Source organism: Silurus aristotelis, assembly GCF_946808225.1.
Source record: "Silurus aristotelis genome assembly, chromosome: 6".
NCBI lineage: Eukaryota > Metazoa > Chordata > Actinopteri > Siluriformes > Siluridae > Silurus > Silurus aristotelis.
This window is the reverse complement of record NC_139579.1, coordinates 20,656,750-20,675,648: the sequence shown is the minus strand read 5'-3', so window position 1 is coordinate 20,675,648 and position 18,899 is coordinate 20,656,750. Positions and strand designations below refer to the sequence as shown.

At 41.3% G+C, this 18,899-nt stretch overlaps 1 protein-coding gene across 4 annotated transcripts in view; it reads right to left on the bottom strand.

Moving 5' to 3' along the window:
• The window catches only part of npas3 (neuronal PAS domain protein 3), a 231,625-nt gene that overhangs the window by 127,057 nt on the left and 85,669 nt on the right, over positions 1-18,899 (bottom strand). The gene's annotated exons all lie outside the window — the stretch shown is intronic.

Genomic DNA, 18,899 nt, shown 5'->3' with positions numbered 1-18,899 from the left:
TTGTGACATTTACACAGTGTTTAAGCACAATATTCTTTCACATACATGCACACTGAATGTCCATTGTTACTGTCCTTGAGTCACAACGTAGAAGAAGGGATAAAAAAGAAAGGGATATGACAACAAATGTAATCTGAATGGATTGCGAATGCACAGAGCTAAAGAGAAACAGAAAAGAACAGGGGATCTCTTCTAAGCCTGGATGAATCAATGGTTAGAAGAAAAGAGTGGGGGTGACAGCAAGAAGTGTAAGGTAGTCGTGGAAACAGATGAGCCATATCGAGAAAAAGCCAAACAGAGAGAGAGAGAGAGAGAGAGAGAGAGAGAGAGAGAGAGAGAGAGAGAAAAAGAGATAAAAATGAATGAGTGTAAAGGCTGGTACATAAGACACGTTTCAGACAGCGGAAGGCTGATGTTTCAGTCTGCCAAACGACATAATGAGGCATTAAGGCAGAAAATATTCGTGCCAGGGGAATATTTGGGGGTGAGTAATTAGGGGCTAACCTATAGTGGCATGCTAAACATAGGGACAGATCCACTTACACTACAGGAGTGTATGGAGATTCACCAGCGGTGGCCTACAGACTCTAACCAGAGACTCACACACAGGCCTCTTATCAAGATCATGGTATAAGGTAATGAGAGTTGCAAATGTTAAACACTAAAAGAAAGCCAGTGGTGAGGCAGAGGCTAAACATAATGATATTTTCTCAACATAATGATGATTCTCTATCTAAAAATGCAAGTGTAAAAAAGCAACAGCTAAGTAAAAGTGTGTAAAAAAAAAAAAGAAAAGAAAGAAAAGAAAAAACAGATTGCTTTGTATTGTCTAATTATGCTTCCAGTACTGATTTGGTAGATGTGCAAGGTTGGTTCCCCGACTTCATCCATGTTAATGAAACACCGCTGGCGCTGAGGGTGCTGGCAAGCCGTGTGGAGTGGAACAGAGATTAAACTCTTGGATGACTCAAGCCCTTTCGTAGCTAAGGTCAGGAATTATGTCCTGTGTATTAAATAATTTTGTGCGAATTCATCGCATCTCAGGGCCAGAATCAGACTGAGATTTTTCATCAGTGATGTATCATATGGCTAATAAAAATTTAAATCTCAATCTAGAAAAAGAAATGCTGTGTTCAAACGTGGCACTAGGTGGAGCTTCGCTAAAAGAGCACTATGTTGGCCACTGTGTTTAATCACCAGAGAGAGTGACAAGGATCCCTTTCTGTCTTTTTGTTTGTATCTATGTGGATGTGTGTGAGATAGAGATCGAGTTTCAGATCTGTGTGCAGGTCCAGTGTTTGTGCTTGTGTCCTGATGGGAGCGGGAGCAGGCAGGGAGCACCACTGGGAGAGAATGTGCACACTAAAAATTAATGAACTCTGAACTCCTCGCTGCGCTGCTCCTACAAATTGCATTGCCTCACAACTCGGGGGCATGCTGGGTGGTTTGATGCCTTCCCCGCTGTCCATCTTTCTGCTGAGCCAATTTTCATTTAAACCTAATTAAGAGCCTGAAATGAACATTATGCATTAGTTGAAGTGTCGGGATCCGTTGACTATCCCTAGAACGGGGTCTTAGGGAAAAAAAAAAGAATCTGTGAAGGGGGAGGAGAGTGGAGGGTGTAAGAATTAATTATAAGATATTAGCATACAAGTCATCTCATTGCAAGTTGAGTTAATGGAAGAATTAGTTCCATCATGTGTTAAATAGTCAGAGCTGATCTAGTAGCGTTTCTTCAATTTATTACAGAAAGGTCAGTTTATAGGGTGGCAGGGCAGAGCTGTACATGGGCACACAATGGCAAAGGTCCTAACAGTGTTTAAAAGTACAATAAAGCACTAATTGGGGGGGGGAAGAGAAGCAAATTATGGTCTGTGTTAGCATTACAGCAGTGTGCAGTTTTGCCATACTGTATCTTATATCAGAGTGATTTAATTAAGATTGCTATCGGAGCTTATTGGAACGCCGCGTTATCTACATGCAATATCAACCCCAGCAGCTCAAACATAATGAACACGCCTCAGATTACACGTTAGCAACTCCACCTAATTGGGCTGCTCGCATGAAGTCCTTTTTTTGTCTCTCGTTTCACTACAGCCTGAAACTGCACTGTGGACGACGCATCGTTATCTGCGCGCAGCAGCAGACTGCAGGTGAAGCGGCCCAAGCTCTTATCACTCCTGGACACTTATCACGGCTCCTCTCCGTCGCATTCTGAAGGTCTCGCCTGATGCCGCTGCCTGTAATGGAGCTTATATGCAAAAAGGTGTCCATATGGGCCTTGACCCCCACCTTCACCCTCCACCCCCACCACTGAACGGAGCCAATGACACACCAAGCTCCACTACTAGGGGGTGGGGGGGTTCCGTGGCAAAGCTGTTATTCACACCCTCCCAACTTCATCCACACCCTGTACCAAAAATAAAAAATAAAATTCCTGTATGAAATATTTTGTCCTGGATTGCATTAGGCAGGCTGAAATTAATCTACCATTACGGAGAAAATTTAAGACTCTAAAGCTTTGAGGGTGGCGGTAATAAAACAGTTTAACTGCTCTACTGAAAACATGATTGGTTGAAGGCAGCCACCGAGCGTTTTATCATGTGCTAAAGAGGAGACAGGGAGGAGAGAATGAAGAAATGGAGAGGTAGAGAAGACCTCAGAGCTGGTTTTAGTGCCAGTCAAACTATTCGTACTTAAACTACACATAAACACATGACACGGTGCTAGCCGGATAACACTATACCCCAGACTAGGACACTTGTGTTCTAAACTGTGAACACACATCTCTATCTGTATGTATTTGCTCATCTATAGGCCGGGAAAATCACACACAAACACAATACACCAAGGTGGAAAATAACAAGCATTACCACACAGCAGCAAAGCAACAGAACAAAAATGAGGCGTTTCAACTTAATGGTGGTTGTCCTGGTGCTGTTTTTTTTTTCAATGATATGTGTGTCACCACTATCTAACACCTCTGGCACACAGAGCAAATGAGCCTCTAAATGTGCATTTGTGGGATGGAATTCTCCTGCTCACTGGAAAGCAAAATGTGCCCTATGGGGTTAAAGTTCACCCGAGGATGACAGGATCTTGGATGGCCATTTGTCCTGGCAGGTTGATGAAACCTCGCCTGAAGTCAGGACACTGCTAGCACATGACACGCGCCTCTGAAGCATGACCCCCACCCCCAACACACACACATATACTTTAGATGCTTTTAAACTCTCAAAGACATTTTATAGCATTTCTTTCTACCTTCATATTATGTCAAAGCTCACAGTTTAGGTTCTACCAGCAATTAAGTCTAATAACGGGTAAAAGACAGTCTGTGAGTGGGTTCCAATGTTTAATTAAGCATACTTCCATCATAAAGACCGTTAGGTAAAAGTGCAACCAGATACAGATTAATAGTCAACAACACCCAGATAAATTATTGACCATGGGCCTTAAAATAAATATACAACTTTCTGTAAGCATGTGCAGTCTGTAAGCTGGGATGGGCAGTATTTTATGATACATGTATTTCAACTACGTATTTAAAATGTAAAATAGGATTTTGTCATTAGTATTTAATAGGGTTGACGGAAATTGCTTCATATTACATATTCAGTGTTTTGTATTTTTAAATTACTGTCAAATACTTTGTAAGACGTCCACATGATGACATCATAAAAATGCGGCCTCTGATTGGTGTCTACTGTGTCAGTACTTTGCCCAGACTTGTTGATATCAGAACAGAAAATTGATCCCTATAGAAGAAGGTGATGAAGCTGAAAAATGTGCAGGCTGTCAGCTTCTAAATAGGTGTCTAATGATTGATAAATGTCGCAAATGTAAATGTAAATAAATAAATATATGATTGCCGAATATTGTTCCCTAATTAAGGTAGCTGTTTATTAGAATCATGATTTTGCATACCATTGCATAAATGACTGCCTGACACATAATATATTATTATATTTATGACTAACAATTAAATGATTCATTAGTTAGAAACCAGTTGCTCTGAATACGAGTGTCATCAGTTGTCTTCTAATGAATGACATGTTTGTCAGTGAGTCAGTGTTTCTGATGTAAAGTAGCCTTTTGTTACCAAACACCAAGTAACTAAATTAGGATAAAGATATGAGTCTTTCGCAAACTGTGAAACATTAAACTTTAAAACTAACTTTTATCTGGAAGTTCACAGAGATGTGTATGTGAATATTTGATGTTAAATAGTTGCATATGTCAGATTTATTGCATGACTGCTGTTGCTATCAAAAATTGTTGACAATCAAGTAAATCAGTGGATTGGTGAAGGAGATCAAATACGCCAATTGATGTAGGGTTTGCGAAAAGATTTCATGCTCCCTTGTTTAATTTTTTTTTTTAGTATTTTTTACAATACAAAAATAAAGTAGTTTATTTTGATACTCCTAAATAAGACAAAAAATTTATTGATTCATGCTGTAGACTCTAAAAAAAGAAGTAATCCATCCCTGTAGGTAAGGGGTAGCTCAGTGATTAAGACGTTGGAATTCTAATTGGAAGGTCATGAGTTCAAATCCCAGCACCATTGTGTTGCCATTTCTGGGCCCTTGAGCAAGTCCCTCAACTCTTCACTGCTCAGTTGTGTCAATTAGATAAGCTGCTCTGGAAAAGAGTGTCTGGCAAGCGCTATGTACATGTAAGACACACCAACTTTTTTTTTTACATTTAAAAGCTGACATGTTTTTAGACATTCAAACAAGTGCAGATTTTACCCAGCATTTGATCAGACAAGAACTTATGAAAACTTAGCAATATAGCGCTCCCAGCGTTCCTATCACTCCATGTCCTCGAAGTCTCTTTTTCGAGGCATGTCAAGCACCAAGATCTCCGTGACAGTGTATTCGATGAGTGCAAAGTTCGCTGGAGCCAAATCTGGTGAGTAGGGTGGGTACGGAAGAAAGTTCATGTGAAATGTTCTCCAAAGATCATCATGTTCAAGTTGGCGAATGGTTTAGACATTTTCGGGGTTTTTTTGAGGGGTTCTCGTGTCACTCAAACATCTCAAACGACTAATTTGCAGCATAGCCGTATGTCAAACACAGGTCACGTCAATTGTCTATGTGGCAGATTTGAACAGTTTCATGCAGAATTTCACGCTTGCTTTTTGTTCTAACTTGCTGTCCATGATGAAATTGCAGAAGTGAAAATGCACGTGGTATACTCTGTCCCCATTTAAGTGCATTTAATGCATCCCAAATAAGAGCACTGTTCACACATACCCACACACATACACACACTCACTGCTGGGACAGTTCAGTGTAGACCATGTGTTTTCTTGATTTTCTTTATTTAATCCTGTGTGGCTTGAATGAAATGAGCCACGGGCCATACTTGGCCAACAGGGTTTGAGTTTGTCTATTGGCTTTGACAATTATAAACACCTTGGCAAGGGCTTGTTCTCAGACTGACTTTTAAGGTTGCCAAAAAAGAGAGTGATGAGAGTGTGTTTTTGATGAGGGTTTTTCACCATCTCACAAAGCCAAGCATGATTTCGAATGAGTTGGACTATAAACATTTTTTTTTATTATAATCAACACCTTGCTCCCCAGAGATCGCTCTGAAAACTCTTCCATTTTCCAGGCTGTGTGCATTTAACACCCAGAGGTGGAGAAACATGAAATGGATGTGAAAATAGAGGTGTAAGTGAGTCACTTTTGGCTAGAAAATGTAATATTTGTTTTTATAGTGTAATCAGTTCTCCACACAAATGTAATACAGGCACATGCTTATGTGATGTTTTATTTGGTGACCTGGAATACATAAATGGTACGTTTTGCTGGTTTTTGTGTTTCCTCCATGAGCTTGTTCCGCTCTATGTTCCCACACTAACGTATCCCAAAAGAGTATTTTATGTCATCATAGACATTAAAAATCACTCCATGAATTTCTATGCTTATTAATTTTTCACTACTGTAGTACACTTCTCTTGATCTACAGGCTGTCTGGAAAGTTGTAAACAAATGACAGTAATACTATGTACAGTATACACTATATGGACAAAATATTGGGACAACTTTTACAATAAAATATAAGGATCACAATTGTAAAGGATGTCTTTGGATGCAGTAGCAAAACAGTTTCCCTTTACTCTAACTAATATACCCAAACCTGTTCCAGCATGACAATGCTCCTGTGCATATAGCAAGTCCCTTAAAAATAGGCTTGGTATGGAAGATCTTGAGTGGCCTGTTATGGGCACTGACCTCAACCCTACTAATCACCTTTGGGATGAATGTGAACGCTGACTGCACCCCATCCTCTTCACTTAACATCAGTACCTGATTTTACTAAAACCCTTGTGGCTGAATGAGTACAAATCTCCACAAGCACACTCCAAAATCTTCCTAAAAGAGCGGAGGTCATTATAACATTAAATCGGAACTAAATCTGGAATGGAATGTTCAAAAAGCGCATACTGATCTTATGGTCAGGTTTTCACAAACTTTTGCATTTATTATTGATAACAGTTGCTCTACATGTACATGCTTACACATGATCTCATCTGCTGTATCATGTTTTTGTAGATTTTGTTCAACATGTATGATTGACCTGTATGTTTGCATCATGCTTCCTGACTACAGAAATTATATGCTATTGCACACAAATGTATTACAGGTGTTTTTCTATACTGTATTTCCATTTGCACGCTTTAAGTGAGAAAAAAGACCCAAAAAGCAAAAGCAATATACTGTTGTAGGTCTCTGTTTATGTGGTACTCAGGCCAGGGTTAGTCTCCTCTGATAAAGCCACTATTTAACATGGCAGATTTTTTGAAGACATGCTGTAAAGCCCTGTGGTGGTGTCAGAGGGCTAATACACAGAGTGGTAGAGAGCACTGAAGGCTAACAAGGCTGAAGTGAACGCTTCGCTGTTAGCTCAGGCTGGTGACTCAATCGGCATTTCGGCTTCGTCGAGAATCACGGTCATCCCAGCCACGCACGCACAAACACACGCGCACTCAAACACGTTTTGTGGCTTCTCATTAGAGCTTAGCTGGTTGTGAGCATGTCAGCAAACAGTGTCTGGGAGCAGGACGGAATGTGAGAGCGGGGCAGCCCGTCGCATTTCTCAGCTGACTTTGCAAAGTAATGAGGCGAATACCAACAGGCTGGGGCTCCGCCGAAGGTGTTTTCCACGTTGCGTTTGATGAATCGCATTTTAGAAAAGCATCTCCGATCCGGGGCCGTTCAAGAAAAGAGAGCAAAGATGCTTTTGAGATGCTTCAACTGAAACGGTTTCTCTGATCTATAGGTCAGAGTCTGAGGATCCCCTACGCTGATAAGGAGTCATTTGTGTGTAATGATCATATATGAATGAGTAGAGGCTTGTACGTAACAGTAATGTTATGCACTGTCTTGCTGAATAAACATAATATTTAATCATGAGTGACACCAACCTTCTGTTCAACAGCTTAAAGTCTTCAATGTTCATTCACTTTTATAGAAAGTGTTACACTCTCACCAACTTTAAACACAAGTAAAAAAAAAATACAGCTATACAGGGATCGTGCTAACTAATTTCACTTCTCTGGTATAGATCAGTTCCATTGTTACTGAAACATCAAGCAATTTCAAGCAAACAGCAGTAAGGGGGGGGGGGGGCTGCTTTGACATAAGATTCAGGCCTGTATTTGAAAACACTCTTTAGATTATTTCAAAGAGCTCCGTTTTAAAAGCAGCGTTTCGCCTGTCTGCAGTTGAACAAGGGCAGCAGACTGGGGCTGAACTCACTATTAAAAGTGACAGAGCTCTGTAAAATGGTTTGTAATTGTGCCGATCTTGTGTTCTGGAAGCAGATGAAAAGTGTCCCTGTTTTTGAGCAGCTTGACTTAATGGAAAGGAGGCAGTGCTGCTGGATATGGGCCTAAATTGATGTAATTATTTGGTGTTGAGAAAAAAAACAACAACAAAAAAAACCCCAGAAAGCTTCCATCTGATTCACTGGCACATCCTGTAGGAGTAAAAGCTGATTTCAAAGAGCAGTGACAGCAAACAAACACAAACAGGTTTTTGTGTTTTTGCAGCTTCAGAGGCATGGTTGGCTACGTTTGCAGCTTGCTCCAAGCCTTTTGATGGTCCAGATGGACTATAAATGGCAACATTTGGAATACGAGCCTAGGTTAACTCCTTTACAGATCTGTATTTGTTTCCACAATGCTACAAGCTACTAAAGCTGCTGCTGTTTGAAGTGCGGGTCGTTGGTGGAACAGTTGGGGGAGAGCAGACTGCAGCGTTTTTTTAGGATTCCAGCTCTCACTGAAAGCAATCGGCGTCGCTTTTTGAAGTAAATAAATTCGGGCTTATTTCTTCATTCGCAGACAGCCTCCTGCCTTGTTTGTGCGAGGTCCAACAAGTGCAGTTTTACCGGATTTACATTTAAAAGGGACCCCCATGTGCAGTGGAAAATAAGTGTTGATTCGCAGAAGTATCAGCTGTGAAATCGATTGAGGTTGTGCGGCGCTCCCGAGCAGGCGGGCTGTGGCCAGGCTCGGCCGTTACGGCCTACTTCAAAAGGCAATTAGTCCGATTTCACATTCCCCGGCAGCTGAATAATTTCGTATAATTTTCAGGAGTGCTGGATGAAGGCCAACTTTGCTGGAAAGCGTAGGACCCCCTGTCCCCTCCTTTCCCCTCTTTCTCCCTTCATATGTCCAATCCCCTCACCCCCACCGTCGGCCCTGGTTTCTCCCGAACTGCCACCCTTCTCTTCCCTCATGTGCTCTCTTCATAATTTGAAAATCCTGTTGAAACACGGCTGTCCTAATTACATGCGCATCAGTCTGCTGTTGCCTTTACCCAACCTCGTTCCCGCTGGGCCCGAGTCACCTGTGGCCCCTAGATGCACATGCACATATGTGCCCCCACCATGTGCACACACACACACACACACACACACACACACAAACTCATACACTAATTTCATCTTAGTACAGCACTGTCAGACATCTCCCTTCACTGGGCGCTTTTAATCGATTAGCTGAATGTCTATATAATACATCAGCAGCTGCCAGGCAGAAGAGATTCAGCAGTGAGACAGTTTAATTACTGTACATGTGTACCAGCTCAGAAAAAAATCAAACAAACAAAAAAAAACATCCATGGCATCCCCACTGCCCACTGCTTTCTGCCCTGGAGCCTGGAGTTAGTGCACTGATCATGCCCTCTGATCTAAAATCTGCACCTACTGTAGCATAAAGGGTGAAAACAACCGGCAGAAAAAAATAAATAAATTAAACTATGCAAATGCTCAAAGTACTTATTTTGTAGGGGTTTGTTTACAGAAATTTGACCGTGAGATCTATGCTCAATTGCAGTAATGAAATCCTTTTCTCAGGCACATATTTAGCATTCTTATTTAATCACTGCTATTAAGCTGCACTGCCAGAGTAAGATGCAAATCTCGTGCCGAACAATTCGGCATTAAAATCCACTACCGCATTTCTGCTCGTGATGCCTTTTTGAGTGAGTTAAATGGGCATTCATTAGCAACAGGCAAAAAAAGGTTCCAAAGCAGTAAAATACTAAAATCTATAGAAGCCTACTTCAGATTCGATCCACCCAGACCAGCCCCCGGTGTGTATTTCTGTGTGTGTGTGTGTGTGTGTGAGTGCATGGCTGAGTGTTCTACCTCCTATAAATATGCTCTCATGTCAGATATTTCTCTTTGGCTGTGTTCGCCTAGCATAAATAATTACAAACTAAAAGGCTTGAATCATTATGAGCGGCTGCCAGTGATTGATACGCGTACAGGCTATGAGAGGGCTGGAGGAGAAAGAGAACAGACAGTCCACTTTAGAAAGTGTCTACCGAATTGATTTAACAAGTTTAATGTGTGCATCAATGTGGGACTATTACTGATCGTAAGCCTCAGTGATGCTATTTGTTCGACTGGCAAAATACTGCTCTTTAGAATGAGTGCATTAAGTCTAAGATTGCAGAGAAAACCCTATTACAACTTTATTGCTGGTAAATTGGAACCAAACGTTGTCTGTATTTCAATTATTCCGAGTTACCCGAGAAATAAATCGATTTTGTATAGGCTCAATCACAGAGACAGTGATGAGAAACGGCTTATTACACCCTGACAACCCAAGGCTGGTCTTTTGTTTTTCCCCTCAGCAATTTTCGAGAAATTGTCAATTAAGGACTTTTCTTTCTCCTCCCTGATTGGGCAGCACAGGCACATCGGCCCATGGCAGAGCGGTCGTCATGCATCTTGTATGGCTGGGTGCCATTCTCAATGCTTGTTTGGGTTTTAAATTTTAATCTAGCCCTCCTACGTCAGTGTGTCAACAAAAACTCACCCAGTGTGACATAGAGGATAATCATTACATAGCTCATCTCCCGCCAGCAGAGTGAGCTCTCTCTGCTCCCCCTGAGCTGGCTGAGACCTCTGCAACTCACACATCATTTTCCCACATCAGATTGCCAAAGTGTTACAGGAAGAATGCTTCAGATAGTAAAAAAAAATAAAAAATCCTTATTCGTCTGTCAAATCCAGCATATTATTATTATATGAGAATCAAGATATGATACATTTATAAGCATAACCCTGGCTAGACATTAAATGTTTTGTGTAATGTGTGCAAGCGTGCAGCATATGTTGCACAGTAGGGATGCCGGTCTGACTTAAATGACGTGTGAAGGATCAAACAAAACCCTTGTCAAGTATTACTTAGTCGTGTTCGAGATTTTCTCCAAGTTGCTGTAAGACATCCAACTAAACGTTAGACATCCTAACTAAAGACGGAGTAACAATGTGTGTGATTAAATTTTAAACTGCGACTGTTAATGCAATCGCGATTTCGGAACGCAACGCCTCGTTTGAACACCGCGCATCTAAAGGAACTTGCTGTCGCTTTCACGATATTTCCTCAGTCCTTGTGGGATTTGTGAAAGAAGCAGTCACATTAAGCAAATGGAACAGAGAGCAACATTACACACAGCCTGGAGACACAGCTGCCTCACATCCAAGCAATGCAAATTTCAAACCAAGCTGTACAACCAAAAAAAACAAAAAAACAAAACAAAAACCAACAACAAATTCGCTTCAGAGTTTAATTAAAGGATCTGCATAGTTTGAATGCAGTGGAAAAAAGAGCAAGTCCAAAATCAAAACAATGCCTTGAAGTTGATATCATTTAATATCATCAAGCTCTTTTTATGGCTCAACCACAAAACAAGAAGTGCTGATCTCTTCTTCGTTAAGGCAAGTGACGTATTTAGACCATTCCCCCCCCCCTCCGGTCGATCTTCTCTGCTCCATTTTCTTTCTCCTCTCATCTTCACAATTAAAGCTCTCTCTGCTGAGATATATCTTTTTCATACGGAGATACAGCGACAACGAATCAGAGAGGAAGAAGGGAGAGGCGTTATTAATCAGGAGAACATGCTCTCACTGACCCGCTCGAAACAATAGCAGTGTATGCCAGAGGATTTGCCCAGCTTCGCTTTGGCACACACACAGCTTCCTTTAGCTGTAATTGGCTTGGCAGCTTAGGAGCTGATAGTGAAAGGCAGGATGTGTATTACTGCTGACATTTCTGACACTGCTGTCCTCAGAGAGGACGAGGTGCACATGCTGTACGGGGCCTCTGTTCCAGTTACTCAGCTTAAATATGAAACTAAAAGATATAAACTGAAAATCTGAAGTTGTAATGCTCAGGTTTTATGAAAGATAATTTTGCTGTAATGCTGCTGTGTATAAAATGACAAAAGCAAAGATCTCTGCCCTGGAATCTGGTCCACTGCGAGATTGAACTGCTGGCTATAGCATAGCATACTTAGCAGTCACTAACCTGCTTCCGCAAGAAAGCTTTTTTTTGGGTAAGTTATTGTAATATCGAACCAAAGAAGACTATTTAATAGTCTACTTTTCAATGCGAAACAGTCTTTTAAACTAGAGCACCCAGCAGCCAGCTGTGGCCCAGTGTCTAATCAAATCTATATTTCATTAATTTCTGGGAGAACAGTTCCAGTCAATTGTGTCGATTTTCACTGGCTCCTGTCATATCTTCCACAGGAAATGTAAAAAAAAAAAAAATTCAACAAGAAAGATTGGACTGGAAACTATAAATGAATCTCGGGTCATAGGGGACTGATAAAGCATAAACGAAGTCATTTTCTCCAACTGGCATTCGAAGGGTGACGGACGACAAAATGAAAATGAAACCCACGTTATTTCTAATTACTTAAAGCAAGCAGCAAATTCCATCAAACGCAAGACTTTCTTAGAGACTTGTGGCAAGAGCTTCAGCTAATATAAACAATACATTTCATGCATTATTCATATGTCTATATTCCTTCTTATTAGCAGCGGCAACCGTGTTGAGGCAGATAGAATGATTGAGGGGAGAGGAGGGAGGCTGAGGTGCTCTCTTGGGCCCTGGGCTATCTGCTGATTGACTGGGCACTGATCCCAGAGCTACTGACCGCCAGCCTGAGAGATGGGCATGCATGCAGCCTGCAGCAGGACAACATGTCCACCCTTCATAGCAGGGCTTCTGCCAACTTAAAACCTCGCGTCGTCCTAGAAACCGAGTGAGATACCGTATGTTTTTCTTTTTGTGTGTTCCGGGAAGCTGTCTTCGTAAAATCCTGAGCGCTCGTGCATGACTTTGGGTCAAGAAGCAAAATTTCACCTTCCTCCTCTGGCCTCGATACCGCCTGCCAAAATCATCATCAGCTCAACAGATAAGGAGAGAGAGAGAGGGGAAAAAATCCCCTGTTCTCGCAGCCATCATCACACCCACTTATTATAGATATTAGAGAATAAAACGGGTGACCGAAAACTGTTAGTCATGCGTTGAGATGGCAATAGCTTAATGCTTCACACATGAATCGCTCCCTTTCTGAGCGGGTGCAGACGCCTCTCGACCCCGACTCTATCGCCCCACTTTCAACCCGTCGCTAAATGCTAAAAATCCATTGGTTTCGATATGAAGCCCTTTGTGACAGCATCAGAATGGCTGATTAGCTGAGTGGGGGCCAGCGAGGGGAATGAAATGGTGTGATTAAATTGGATGATTAGAGGAGTCATTTGTGTCCTGCAAGGGGGAAGAGCAGCAGCAAACAAGGATTAGGGCAGAGGCCTTGGTGACCTTCCTCTGAAATCTTAACAGCTCTTGCACTTCGGTGAGACGTCACGTGGCCCGACTCAGAGTGCAAGGCCGTGACGCATGTTCGATTTCCACACATGTAAACCGGCAGCTCACATGGGTTCGGAAAATTCGGACGGAGAGCCTTCTTCTCGTGTCCCACTGCGCAGTAAATTCGAGGGGGTGGTTATTTATCATAAAAATCATTTGCGCTGTGACGTTTTAAAAGCCAGATATCAAAATATCAACGGAATATTTTTGACATTTTGATTCATGTGACGTTATAAAGCTCTAAGACAACTCGGTTTAATTATAAAACATATTACTGCTGCTTAAAGCCGAGCCAATTAAATTTGATTGGATACTGTTTTTATTCAAGGAGCTCTTTTCATGTCATCGTAATTTACTGTCAAAGCAGCCAGAATATTGGAAACTAAATTATTTACTACAGCCCATAAGCCAATAATGCTCCATTTGTCTCCTACTGAGAGGGACTAGACTAACAAGATTATTAAGGACATTACTTGTAATAGTGGATGCCCTTCACTTTATTTGAGGCTCACGCTGTGCTTTCAGACGCTCAGCTTCAAAAAGTGCCACTCTATTCTGGGAGCAGTCTGACAGCCGGACAAGTCCACTGAACACACACGCACTCAACAGGCAAATACACAGAGGAACGAATCATGTGCTGCTCATACACTGACCTGTAAAAATCGAAATAAACTGAAAATCTCGTGTAGTATAATATTAATATATTTCTGCGTCTGTGTCTTTCAAATGAATGCATGAGAGACTGCTTTTTTGTAGTACAGTGGGCAAGAAAGACACAGTGATTTGTAATACTTTGTAAAGATATTATCTACAGCTGAATAGAAGTTCGGGCAAAGAGCTTCAATATTCATTTCGGCTGTCTTTCTGATTTATTTCTCTATTATTGGCCCATTTGCAAAAGGACTAATTACTGGGCCAGAGCTGACATCCATATAGCACAAGTGTAACAGGTCAATGAGAATAAAAGCAGTTAGCCATACATCATCACCGAGCATGTCGAATTTGCTGGAAAACAATGATCATATTCTTGTGCTGTCGGGTTTTGCACGGAGAGAAAATGTAGAACTGCGTGGAGGTAAGCGCACACAAAGGCGCTCTCTCACTCTCGCTCTCTCTCTCACGTACACGCACGCACACGCAAAGCACACTGCGTCACGCACAAAAACACTGCAGGACCCACAAACACATTCGCAAACAAGGCTATTGGGAACGTGAAGGCACCCTAGAGGGTCGTCTCGCTGCCAACCCTGCCTCTGTTGTCTCCATTCAAAAGAGAAATAGGCCATTAAAAGCATAGTTGCACACAAGTGCTCTGTACGCTCGCTCACAATTAAGACTCACACAAGCTAGCTGGGTTTGTATGGCCCAAACAAAATCTTGCACAATAAAAGGTCTAATTTAATAAGGGAACTACAGGCCTTCTTACACCTAGCCACGGTGGCACGGCCGTGTTTTTTTCTCTATACGAACGTAATCTATTCATGAGCGAAGAATGTACACTATTCAGTGTTATTAAAACACATTGTTCCACAACAATGCTTCCTCGGGCTGTTTCTGCCGGGCCAAAAAAAAAAAAAGAATTAGAGAGAAGGTGTGCGAGTAAATGTTTCCATGGCAATTACTACTTTCTTTGGTGCGTATTTGAAAATAAAGAAAATAAAGACAAACATGCCCAGAGCCTCTCCGTAGCCAAAAGCAATTTTCTCTTCTAAATTTAGTTATGCAGAGCCTATGGGCATCATCAGCATTTAGTAATTAGTTTTATAATTACTGCTGTTTCGCTCACTGTCATTCAATTTTTCTTACAGGACGACTGGGGAATGAAACATCTCACACTCACAGCTGGGCAATTTACCACCCATTTATACAGTTAGATATACCAGGGAGGCTCGCTCGCTCTTTCTTTCTTTCTTTCTTTCTTTCTTTCTTTCTTTCTTTCTTTCTTTCTTTCTTTCTTTCTTTCTTTCTTTCTTTCTTTCTTTTTTTTTTTCTTTCTTTCTTTCTTTCTTTCCCAGGATTCTCTGCTTCTCTGTCTCTTTCCAAGTCCAGGTTGCAGAAAAAAAAAAAAATGAACAAAAAGCACTATCAGCGCTTTTTTGAGCCGATTGTGATGCAAACACCATTAATTTCCTCATTAACATTAACAATAAGAGTGGCACACCGGGCACCTGGAGAGATCAGTTTAATCAGTAGAGTGCTTGGTGCCAACCTGCTCCGCCGACGCCAGCCACCCTTCAGAAGTAGCATCCGGGTCTAAAGAGCAACTGGTCTGTCATTCTGTGCGATGGTCAAAAGCCTTAATGAGTTTACCCTGTTGACTGCATTTGATGTGTTGATATGTTGTTAAATTCAAGACATGAGGGTTACGCTCAGGTGGACAGGAGTCTGGCGGTAAACATGCATGAAGCAGTGCAGCACGCGTGCGCGATGGTAAATGCCGAGAGTGAGGTCCAGGGGACATTAGAAGACCTAATGAGTGGAAGAGGGGAGGGAATGTGAAAGAAGGTCTGATGCTGCTTCAAGGTCCCTTTGGAGTTTATTGATGAAATTATGCTAATTGGGACAAGTACATGAACATTTGGCTGCAGTTCCATTCCTTGAGTCTTGCTAATGCATGGAAGGGGGAAAAAAATAACAGGCTGAAATTTTTATGAGTGACAAAACTATAAAGAAAATTCATTGCGCTGGACAAAATGTAAAACTTTCAGGGACATTTAAAAATATTGTTGCTGATAAAAGCGTTTTTCAGCACAATACCTTATGTTAGCTTATAACATGGTGCTTGAAACTTGGAACTTGAAGTGCTCATTCTAATACGTTGTTTTTTTACTCACAAAAGAGTGGCTTCTACTGCTCAGCTAATACAGACTGAAACCTAACTCTCAGGCATAAATGTCACCTAATTGGTAAAAAAAAAAAAAAAATTACATTTACAGCAGGGCAGATTTTGTGTGCTTGGAGCTCAATTTAGCATTGTGACAAATCATAAATCATTCTTTTTTTTCTTCGCCTTGAACCTCTAAGTCTGATACAGGATATGTGTTATTCCGCATTCACATGGATCCTTTCCAACATTTCTTTTTTGTACAATAAGAGGACACTGGGAGAAACCTTGTCCTCTGCTCTCCAGCTGTCTATAGGCACGGGACGCGTGAATGGCAGAGGCAGGAGCGTATAGTTTTTCCGCAGTGTGCGCATGTGGGCGTGAGCGCGTGCCTGGTGAAGTGTGGCATTTTGGTGACTGCTCTCTGCTCTGCATGCATGAATAATGAATGCACAGGTGGTGGAGGGGGTCAGGAGGCCCGCGCCAGCCTCCAAACAACAGAAAGGTCATGCTTGTTTGTGCAGTGTCCTTCAACAGATGTGAAACGCTCCTGACAGAGACTAGCAAATTTTTGGTTAAAACACTCCAGGAAAAAAAAAAAAAAAAAAAATTAGTTGATGGGTCAATTACCGTAAAGGTCAACAGGCGTGAAGAGGAGAGGCAGCACGCTCGCAGGAGTTATGATAATAAATCAACACTTGAGAAGTGGAGGTCAAATTCTTTTAGTTCAGATGCCAGTAATACGGCGAGCTTTTATTACCGATAAGGGCTGGCAATCTCTGCTTTGTCACCTTTGTTTTGTATTCAAGAGAAGAGGGCTTCATTTTAATGATATTTGGCGACTGTGAAAACCATCAGCACAGTACAAATGCCAGCGCCGACCTATTCTTTATTCCTATAGAAGCGAGAATAAAAGAGAATGTTGATTTTTCTTTAAGCAAAGAGCCGTTCCTTGAGAGCAGGGAGATCTGCCAAACACAGCTGCGCACGAGATTTCCCTAAAGGTTACAATCATCAGTTATTAGGTAGAAATGCCTTACAAGGAGTTCGCTCGGGATTTTGTTTTTTTTACTCAGTCATAACTGACGTAATAACAGGTGCGTGGCCTGTCGCTGCAGATCCGCATGTACAGTCACGGATAAATTCATTGAGGGACTGGACTGCCGAATGAACTGGGGACTTCCATGCATCAGAAACAATATAGTTTTCCTGCGGCTCGCCTTGAGTCAGGTGCGCAAGCGATCCCGAGCACAAAATCGGCCTGCCCTTTATGCGACGCCACCTGATGCAATAATGCACCATATGTTTGTATTAGCATGTTCCGTGTTGATCAAAACGTGTCACGCTCTTTTATCCTAAAACAATCCCATGCGAGCCAGAGAGGGAAACTCCATGCCTCTATAGGTCAAGGCCATATAGTCACTCCGATCAAAGAATAAACACAGATTCATGGGCTCGGAAAGCCCCTTCAGTGCAGTGAGTATCCATTACCTTGAGTGACGCGGGGCAACACAACAGGAATCGATATCAGACTGTGTTCGAAATGTAGTGCAAATAAAACGGAGCCAGCTCCTGATTCAATTCAAAGTGCTTCTGTCAATGAGATGGAAGGACATAAAGCCAGCCTCATTGTCCTACTCTTGTCTCACCTTTTTCTTCATTCATTAAAGTACATATAGTAGTGGCCAATTAATACGTTTCTTCAATGGTGTAATCGTTTCTTTTTTAGATTTTTAATGCTGCATAGCAGAACAGTTCTCTCCGAACTTGCTGCCATATTGTACACCAAAATGATTTTGTATATACGTTTTCTCATTAAAATTCATGCAGTTCTTCAAAGGGAGACGACAATGATGCCATCTGTTGTGTGCTGGCCAGAATACACAGAATGCAGCCTCCTTAAAATGCGTGCAATTTCTCTGGTCCCTATGGCCATTTTCAGTTCTGCAGTTATTCCATTTCTCCTAACTGATTCTCATTTGTAGAGCAAGGCAGAAGCGAATATAAAACATTAAAATATATTAAATTAAGTCTCCTACTAGGACTTGAAAACGTATATATATATATATATATATATATATATATATTTTTTACTATCTTCAACTGTTTTTCGTTCCAATCAAAGTCTTTGCATTATGAAAAAAAACAAACAAAAAAAACTATCCTGTCTACTATCACACAAAACCCACTTTTCCATTAAGCCTGACTGTTTTGTATCACCTGAGGTTTAGCATTAGTTCATTAAACAGGCCCATTATTCACATGGTCTTTACTGCTCAACAACAAATCCATAGTTACTGTTAAATCTATAGACTATTTCAGTATAGTACCATTTACAACTAATTAGGCGTCCATGAAGCATGACAAACACTCTTACTCTCACCTCATATACCCCACACAACAAATTATGACCTCATCCAGGCTTTAGTGCTCAGGGGCTGGATTAATTGCATTTATTTATCATTTTTTGTTTGCCATTCCTCTTTTACTTTGGATTTAATGTCCGTTGCTATGAATGTGGGACTACAGAAAAATGTCTGGAGCTGCTGTAAAAATTCAATAGCACAATAGAGAAGAAAAAGAGGGAGAGAAGAGAAGAGAAGAGAAGAGAAGAGAAGAGAAGAGAAGAGAAGAGAAGAGAAGAGAAGAGAAGAAAAAGAAAAGATAAGAAGGATAACAAAAAGTGATGAGAAGGTGAAGAGAAATGAAGAGAAGAGAAATGTAGGGGAAGAGGGAGAGAGAAAAAAAAAAGAAAATGAAGAGAAGAGAAGAGAAGAAAAGAGGAGAGGAAAGGAGAGGAAAGGAAAAAAACAGAGAAGTGATGAGAAGCTGAATAGAATAGAATAGAGAAGAGAAGAGAAGAGAAGAGAAGAGAAGAGAAGAGAA